This window comes from Meleagris gallopavo, chromosome 1, assembly GCF_000146605.3.
Source record: "Meleagris gallopavo isolate NT-WF06-2002-E0010 breed Aviagen turkey brand Nicholas breeding stock chromosome 1, Turkey_5.1, whole genome shotgun sequence".
Taxonomy (NCBI): Eukaryota; Metazoa; Chordata; class Aves; order Galliformes; family Phasianidae; genus Meleagris; species Meleagris gallopavo.
In genome coordinates this window covers 157,194,647-157,204,567 of record NC_015011.2, presented here as the reverse complement: position 1 = coordinate 157,204,567, position 9,921 = coordinate 157,194,647, and the positions used below count along the sequence as shown (strand labels likewise).

At 37.0% G+C, this 9,921-nt stretch overlaps 1 protein-coding gene across 1 annotated transcript in view; it reads right to left on the bottom strand.

Moving 5' to 3' along the window:
* PCDH20 (protocadherin 20) overlaps positions 1 to 9,921 on the bottom strand; it is a 97,535-nt gene that overhangs the window by 6,856 nt on the left and 80,758 nt on the right. The window lies entirely within an intron of this gene.

The following is a 9,921-nucleotide window of genomic DNA, read 5'->3' as shown; positions in this document are numbered from 1 at the left end:
ACGGGCGGGCAGCGGGTACTCAGGGAGCGCTGGACGCGGTGGAGCGCTTGTGTCTGCGCGGTGTGGGCTGTGTGTGGAAGGAGGCAGTGGGACCAGCAGGGGATGGAGGTGTTCCTGTCTGGAAAGAGGAAGCAAATGTATCTAAAAACTAAATGAGCAAACGGGTTGTCCTTCTTCCTGTGGAATGAGGACTGTGTTCAGTTATGAACCTATCGCTGCAAGAAAGTCGCTGACACCTTGGTGTTTGTCCAGAGAAGGGCAATGAAGCTGTGACAGGTCTGGAACACAAATCTTAGGGGGAGCAGCTGAGGGAACTGGGATTTTTCAGTCGGGAGAAGAGGAGAATCAGGGCAGACCTTATCGCTCTCTACAACTAATTGAAGAGAGCTTGTGACGATGTGGGAGTAGCCTCTTCTCCCAGGTATCAGCAATAGGATGAGAGGTAATTGTTTCAGACTGCACCAGGAAAAGTTCAAGTTGGACATAAGGAAAAATTTATTCTCCAAAAGAGTAGTCAAATGTTAGCTGCCCAAGGAAATGGCAAAGCCACAGTCCCTGGTGTTGTTCAAGAAACATGTAGATGTGTCACTGAGTGACATGGTTTAGTGTGCATAGTGCTGATGGGTTGATGGACTAGATGACCTTGGAGATTTTTTCCAACCTTAATGTGTCTATGATTCTCTGATGTGCTGTGGATGCTAGCGGGAAGAGCAAGAAGTAGAAGCTGGCTCAACTTGAGTGTAGACAAGATCTCACGACTGCAAAAAATGGAAGTGTTCTGAGGATTTTACTACAAGTGGGTTGGAGGAAGGTGCACAAATTAGGGCTGCAGGGGCAATTTCCAGCTGTCTTGGAACCCAGTGGAACCTTGTGGCAGAAAATCATGTGTTCTCATTTTATCATATCCAGTCTCTGTTGGCTAGACTGTAAAACTACCATAAAACTAGGCATTAAATTATTAGCTATTAAGAATCAATGAATAGTGCCAGACCAGTTACACATTTCCTTAACATCTTGGGCTATCAAAAGGATTGCTAACCTGTACTGTGTTAGGTACTGGCTCTCTGCAAAGTCTCTGTCTTTAGCCTTAAAGTAAATGTTTAGTGGTCTGAATCCAGGCTGCTGCTGAGCATTCAAGAGTTACAATTCTGGTAGGCAGTTGCATTTATCAAATAAAGTGGAGCTACCTGTCATGAAAGTAAAGGTTGCGTAAGAAACTGAACTGTCTAAATCACCTGGTCTGAGGACAACCTTCAGCATCTCTCCACCCTTCATGGCAAGCACAAGCATGCAAGCATTTGACATCAGCTCGGACACTAAAGACAGACAGGAAAGCAAAAACTTTTCTTTAAAAAAAAAAAACAACAATTTTTTTCAAAGAATCATAGAATCACAGAATCATTAAAGCTGGAAAAGACCTTTAATATCATCTAGACTAACCATCAACCCATCATCACGATGCCTACTAAGCCATATGCCTAAGTGCCACATCTACCCTTTTCTTGAAAACCTCCAGGGCCAGTGACTCCACCACTTCCCTGGGAAAACTGTTCCAATGCCTTTCCTAATATCCAACCTGAACCTTCTCTGGTGCAACTTCAGGCAATTACTGCTTGTCCTTAGCACTGTTGCCTGGGAGAAGAAGCCAACCACCACCTCTTCACAACTTTCTCTCAGGTAGTTATAGGGAACAATAAGGTCTCTCCTGAGCCTCCTGTTCACCAGACTAAAAAATCCCACTTTCCTCAGTTACTCCCCATAAGACTTGTGTTCCAGATCTCTCACCAGCTTTGTTGCCCTCCTCTGGACACGTTCCAGGGCCTCAATGTCTTTCTTGTAGAGGGTGCCCAAAACTGAAGACAATACTTGAGGTGTCATCTCACCAGAGCTGAGTACAGGACCATGATCACATCCTTGCTCCTGCTGGCACACAAGCCAAGATGTCACTGGCCTTCTTGGCCACCTGGGCCCAATGCTGGCTCATGTTCAGCCAGTTCTCAGCTAGCACCTCCAGATTCTTATCTTTCTTTTTCTCCTAAACTGCAGTTAAAATCACAGTCCAAAAAGCTGCACAGAACTCATTGTCTGAATTAAAGATTTGCCTTATTCTTCCAGAAGTCAGTGGCAGCAGAATTAGGCTCCGTTTGATTCAGTGGATCTCTTTGAAACATACTATCATTTTAATATCAGTTTATTTCCAAAATGACATTTACACAATAATCATACATGATTTAAAGAGCAGAGTGTCAGAGCACTAATAAAAGGGCTAGCTATATTTATTATTCACTAATCTTCAGGTTTTGAAACTCCTCAGTATGTACTGCCCTTACTGACCTTGTTTATATCTTTACCATTCAATTTTAGCAAAAGTAGAACAGGCAGTACAGTCTATACAGTTCACAGCAAACATGTATAATTTAAGAGAGCAATCAAAGTACCCAAGTCCTTCACTAAATTCTCATTCATGTGAACTGTTCTGCAGATCATTCAGTTTGAAAGGTGCTCATAAACTCAAAACACATTCCAGTTAGTTTAGCTGGACATGACAGATGCTTTTAGCTGACTCACATCTGCTCAAATTTCATTCATTTCAATGGAAAAATATTGACTCATTTGGATTTCAGTCAGATTTTGACACTGATTTATGTGGAGTTTGAATTCTGTAGACTGATTATAATCTTAGTTTTAGTGAATAAGTAGTTTTCTTGCGAATGAATCTGAAGTCCCTGTAAAATTCTATCTTAAACTTTTATTTTCCACTGATATCTCAGTTTATTTCCTTTTCTTATCACCTTAAAATTACTGACCTATTATTGTACCGTTTTTCTTAACCATCGCAGCCACATTTCCCTGAGGTTTCTGATAGCGTAGGTTATGCCAATACTATTACAGCGTTCTGTTTTTCATTGTACTTGATACATTTTATTTTGTTAAAGCACAAGTGTGTAACAGCAGAATTTAAAGTGTACCAGAGCAGCTGGTACCTCTATAATATTTTATATTTTTAGACACTAGCAACATCTAGTAAGACTTAGAGGATCCTTAAAGAGTATTGTATCCAATAAATGAGAGAATCATGTTATAGAATGGCTTGGATTGCAAGGGACCTCAAGGATCATGAAATTCCAGCCCCCCCTGCTATAGGCAAGGCCACCAACCTTCACATTTAGTACTAGACCAGGCTGCCCAGGGCCCCATCCAACCTGGCCTTTCTCCTATTTAAGGAGAAATAATGCAGCTGTGTATAGCACATGGGATATGGGATGAGGGGTGGGAAAGATGTGATGGAGTGCATTCATTCCTGGCTTCTTTTTTTGATCTGTGAGCCATTCCCAGAGTCCTGGGAAAACACACACATATTTCATTATATTTCTATTTACAGGCATGTTTTCTGAAGATAAAATGTCAGCAGTTTTTAACCTCAATCCCGTCTCATCAAATTTAGCTTAATGTATCTTTTTAGATTGCATTTTACCATGTCAAATCTTATTATCACTGAATATATATGTATTTCAAAATTACATTGCTTTGCCCACAGTGGTATTGCATCCAAGATTCTGGTTGTAATTAGTGACAAAGAAGGAACAAGAAGGAACATTTCTGTAAGATTCCTGAAATGTAACAGATTCAGGTAAACAACAAAACAGAAGAGTGAGTTCACATGACAAGCCATCCAGGAAGTGCTCTGGTTATTCATGAACACACTAGAAGAAGTACATTATTGCTATGATAAAATAGAGTACTAACTTGACTTAGCTAATTTGGATGTGTCAGGTATTGAAACTGAAATGGCTTGTTTTTTTTTGAACAGTGTTCCAGTGACAGATGGAAATATTTCCAGATTAATCAATCAGAAGAAATCACTTCTGAAAGGGAATCTGAAATGCTATTTATTTATCTGTTTGTTTATTTATTTATTTCATGTCTGGCAACTCTGTCCAACTTTTACAAGTGACAAGGATGCAGACGAGTATAGTCCCTTCAACCTCACATAAAATCTCTTATCTGTTATAGCCTGTGGTTGTACTGAACAAGGTTGTGGTGTGAAAGACCCCATCCATGAGATCTGCTGATTGAGCTGACAACAATGGTTCTGCTGTAGTCGGTGTGACCATTTGAGCTAGGTGCTTTTCACTGGGGAAACTTGCTCAAACTGAGTGAAATCACTGGAGTTAGTATTGATTCCTAGTGACAGTAAAGCTGAGAGAGGTTCAAGACCGTATTGACACACTGTCACTTCTCTGAAGAGTTTAAACTGAAGAAGATACAGGGCAAATAAGGGAGGTCCTTTCATCTCCTAGAGAAATATATTTTTTGTGTCTTTGGTACTCAGTAAGGAAAATGGCTTAAATCCTAAACTTCCTGTGCAGAATAGTGCATTACTGTGAGAAAGATTGTATAAATATTAGATAGTGGCCTTACTTGCAGAAGTGCCAAGCATCTGGTGCTCACATTTATACTGAGAGCTGTGATCATTCCATGTCACTGTGTATCAGACTGAGAACGATCATCCTGCTTTCAGCATAGAGCAGGAGAGGGGCCTTGGCACTGCTTTCACTTGTAACACTGAAAGATGGTCCAAAACTTGGCGTCCAGGTTAGATTAAGCAGCAGCGGAGCTAGAAAGTGAATATCACTTTGGAGTATGCTTCTCTCAAATCTCCAGTTGTTTTTAAGGGCTTGTTCTTCACACACTCTTGCAAGGTGAACTTGCAGGGTTCAACTCAGCAGTCTTTCATGAACAAAATCCTTCTTGCAGTTGTGATATCCTTACAATAAAGTAGCTAGTACATGAAAGTGGTTTCTAAACTTACAAAAAAATACACTGTAAGAGAAAGTAATGCTTGACAGAAAAGCTGAAAAACATAGATAAGATTTTTCTTTCTAGTTATCACAGCTGTTGGGGACTACTGTGTTGAAGTATCACACATATCAGTTGTTAAACACTAGAAAAGACCATCTGCATTTGATATATCTGACCATCTTTTTCCTCAGATTCCTTTGTGGTTTCTTAAACATACAAATTCTTGGTTACGATGCTTTGCATATATGCACAGATGTTTTGCATGTGTCTTGTTTTGTTTTTTTTTTCCCCTCTGGAAAAAACACCAGTATATTCCAATAGGGAGAAAGATCGCCTTCAATATATTTCTAGTCTGACCACATTATTTTTAAAGAAAGAAACAATTTAACTCAAATTATATTCTGTATTATCTCTCTCTTTTTTTTTTTAACCAGTATTCTTTACTCTGTATTACACAGTGTATTAACATTCACTTTTACCTTATTTTTTATGTAAAGCTTAAAATAATAGCGATACAGCTTTTGATTCGTACAAGCCAAAGTACAGACTAAGATGCAGTGCAATATTTAGAGCTAAAAACTATTATTTATATGACTTTTCTGATGGCCCTTATCAAGTTAGTTCATGGACAGCATTCCTGCTTCTTCCAACCCACTTTCTACATACTGCTTGCAAATTACAATGAAGTCATGTTTAATTGACTTTTCTTTAAGACATAGCTCTCAAGCTGAAGTTATAACCTTCTCATGCCAGAAATGAGAGCTGTGAGGACCATATTGTTCACAGTACTGGAGAATGGATATTGATAGAACAAGGGGGAATGGTCTTAAACTGAGACAGGGGAGATTTAGGTTGGGTATTATGAGGGATTTTTTCGCTCAGGGGATGATGACACACTGGAACAGGTTGCCCAGAGAAGTTGTGGATGCCCCATTCCTGGAGGCATTCAAGGCCATGCTGAATGTGGCTCTGGGCAGCCTGGTCTAGTGGTTGGCAACCCTGCACATAGCAGGGGGATTGAAATTAGATGATCATTGTGATCTTTTTCAACCCAGGCCATTCTATGATTCTATGATTCTATGATTCTATGATTAATACCACATTGAAGAAGTCCTTTGATGTGCCAGCTAGCTATCAGGTGGAAGCTAATGCCTATTTTGGGCTCCATTTTGGCTACCATGTGTCAGAAAGTTCCTACATACCCACAAACTACAGATTGCAATCCTATATAATTTACTGAGTTGTAAATTTGTAGTGATATATTACATTAATACAGATTATTATTTCCCTTCTCCTACCTCCTCTGGAACAGTCAGCATCTTGTCAGATGAATTACCTTCCTTTGCTCTGAAATATGTTCTGTATGTTGAAGTTCAAGCAGAAGTCTTTGGCCACTCTGAATAAACAATTACTTCCTTAACAATAAAATATTTTGAATTTTTATAGGGTCCAGAATCCATTATCTATTCTTAGACTATATTTAGGTAAAAATTCTTGATGAATTAGATACCTCAGATTCCCTAGTACTAACTTACTCCTTGCTGACCACAGTTCTTAAAGATCACAAAAAACATTTTACTCGACTTGGGTTAATAATAACATGAGCTTTGTTTATTTATTTATTTTGAGATAAATTACTTCTTTTATTTAGACAGGGGAATTCAATACAATGTCATGTCCTTGATGAAACAAAGATAGTGAAAGCAAACAACTTAATACATAACCAAATTTTTACATAATGAAAATACCTGTTGGCGGGCTGTTTCAGAAATATTGTGGCTGATAATGGTTTTATTGTTCATATTGTTGTAACTTTGACAACTTAACTTGCTACTGAGATAAGAATTAGTAGCATTTTTTCCTTCCGAAGCCCAGAGTTCTCTTAGCAGAGCTGAGCAAACTTAGAGACTAAAAGTACTCTGGAGTTCAAACAAACACAGATTATCTTGAGTTTTTGGAAGTCTTTGGTCACACTGAAATCATACTTACTTCTTGTTCAGTTTTCATATGTAACAGCCAGAAAGGGTTGCTCATTAGTAAGGGAACGATTTGCTTGATCTAACACTGAAATATCTAAAAATCAAACATCCAACTGTAAACTGGTTAATTTAGATTTATTTCTCTTTTTTTTTAATATCCTTTATTTTTTTTTCTTCAGAGATGTATACACTTTCAAAATTGATTTATGTAATTGAAAGAAAGAGGTTTTTCAAGCAGGTGAGATAAATTGCCCTCTGGACATGTCTGGCTAAAAATGACGGCTAGCTTAGTAATGGTTGTTTAAATTTTATCTTTTTTAAGGTAGATTAAAAAGAATGGAATGCTGAATGTATCATTATAATAATTAACAATATAATTGGAAATTAAATACATAGAGAAATCCAGTAGCACATTTACAATGAATTACCAATCAAGAAGTATTTGCAGATGTTACTTCACAACTTCATAGATATTTTAGGCAATAATTGCATCTGATAGGAAAAGAAAGCTGATCTATTCCTACCATAGTTTCAGAAAGCCTATAATCATTATATGTATTGTTACGATCTAGTAGCTTTATTACCAGCAAACATTTCTGTAAGTGTATTTTTAACTCAGATAAGTAAACACAATAACATAATTTAAAAGGAGATTATATTTGAAACTTTTACCCACAATATGATATCACTTCCATTTGACAAATATGAAATATTTTTGAAGCAGCACTGAAAAGTCCATTTTAATGTTTGAATTGTTCCCTTTTTTAAGTGCTGCACATTTCTAGGTCTCCATTAATTACCTAATTACATTTAATTAAAATATCAAAAACTCAGTAAGCAGCTTAATAAAAGTCACAAGGCATTTCCTACATCATAGAATAGAATAATCTGGTGTTTTACTTGAAATAGTGAATTTCTTCATATAAAAACAAAACAAAACAAAACAAACTTTTTTTCCTTTTTGTTTAAAAAAATAGAAACACAAATAATGGAAAATAACTTTTTTTTTTTTTTTGGTTGAATTGTGAAGGAAATAACAATTAATGTAAATTTCATATTTTCTTGTAGTTATATACCTTCTCCTGTGGCAGTTGTAACATCGCAACCATAATGTTTGTTAGCATTTTCCTATTCTTTAGGGATATACAAAACTTGATTCCATTTGTCCAATCTGTCAACAAGAGCATAGTACTGTTAGCTGGAATAAAATATACATGGTAGATTGCCCTTCTGGTACATCTGTTCAAAAATTGTCATTTGCCTAAATAGTGCCTCTATGTAAGAAATAGTACTTCTGTGTATGGAATAAGTACTATAAATAAATTGACTGAAAAGATCCTGGAGCAGAGCATGAAGAAACAGAATAAAAGAAACTTAATATATTCTTATTTGGATTGCACATATCATGCTACTAAGACAACAGCAAAGTACTTAAATTAAAAAAAAAAAAAAAAAAAGTCCCTCCTGTGTTTTCTACATAATCTGCAAGGTAATTTTCTATATGTAATCATCAAAATTAAAATAGTTTTCTTGAAAGAATGTTTCATCTGCTGATATCTAGTCTTTTACTGAATAAAGCTAGGAAGATTAACCTCTGAAAGAAATGCTCGTTTCTCTTTCAACTACAAGTCTTCCTGATAGTGTAACCATTTTGTGGATGTATAAAAATCTTAAAATAGAAATGTGTGATATGTCTGCCATACATATGTGCAGCTTATAAATTACTATTTGTTTCTGAGAGGCTTTAGTTTCCCTCCCTCTTGCTTGACCTGAAACAGAAACATCTGGCTCGAGAGTAGGAGCAGGGAGATCTGGATAGGATGTATTGGTGGGCCATGTTCTACCATATGACATTCAACAAGGCTAAATGGCATGTGCTGTACTTGGATCATAACAACCCTGAGTAACATTACACATCTGGGGAAGAGTGGCTTGAAATTTGACCAGCAGAAAAGAACCTGGTTGAACATGAACCATCAGTTTGCCCAGGTGGTCAAGAAAGCCAAAGATGTCCTGACCTATATCAGAAATAGTGTGGCCAGGAGTACCAGAGAAACAATTGCCTTCTGTACTCAGCACTGGTGAGGCCACAGCTCGAGTACTGTGTTCAGTTTTGGGCCACTCACTGCAAGATGAATATTGAGTTGTTCAAGCATGTTCAGAGAAAGGCAGCAAAGCTGATGAGGGGACTAGAAAACAAGACAAATGAAGAGCAACTGATGGAACTGGGGCTTTTTTGTCTGGGGAAGAGGAGGCAGAAGGATACCTCATCACTCTATAAATATTTGAAAGGAGGCTCAATAAGGAGTGTTTTGGTCTTTTCTCAGGTGACAAGCAATAGGACATGAAGCAACAACTTCAGATTACACCAGGAGAGCTTTAAATTTAATATCAGGAAGAATTTATTCGTAGAAAGAGTGGTTTGGCATTGGAACAGGCTGCCCAGTTAAGTGATGGAATCACCAGCCTTGGAAGCACTTAAGAGTCATGTATGAGGTATATGGAGACAAGGTTTAGCAGTAAACTTGAAGTGTAGTGAGTAGTTGAATTTGGTCTTGAGGGTATTTTCTAACCAAAATGATTCTAGGATTCTATGATCCTTCTCTTACCTTTCAGTGTTGCACGTAACAAAACCACAGTTGTTTCTGTATATCATAGCATGATGAATATTGATATTTGTATTATTTTTTGAAAGAAAAATCTATCTTTTTTATGCTGTATACAGTTGTCTATTGATTTGTATTTAATTATTTGATATAATATTCATTACCTTCTAGTTTTTTTATTACAGTTCTATTGTCATCAAAAGCATAACCAGACTACAAGCTAAACAATCTAACGTAAACTGATGCTTTTGTGTGTGTCTTAGGGAATGGAACATTCAGAAAATTGGAAATGCATTATTGAGTGCTGCTATTTCCAGTCCAGGTCAATTATTACTATGGGTCAATGGAAACAATAATAGTTATTACAGATCACTGAACTTTGTAACATCAGTGGCTTTCACACTTCAGAGGGTATTTTTAGAATTTTAAAAGGACTTTATGAATTGTCTTTTTTTTTTCCTCAATAATTTGTACCCATAGCAAGTTTTAAGTTTGAGGTAACTTTAAAAAGAAAAATAAACATAATATTGTGG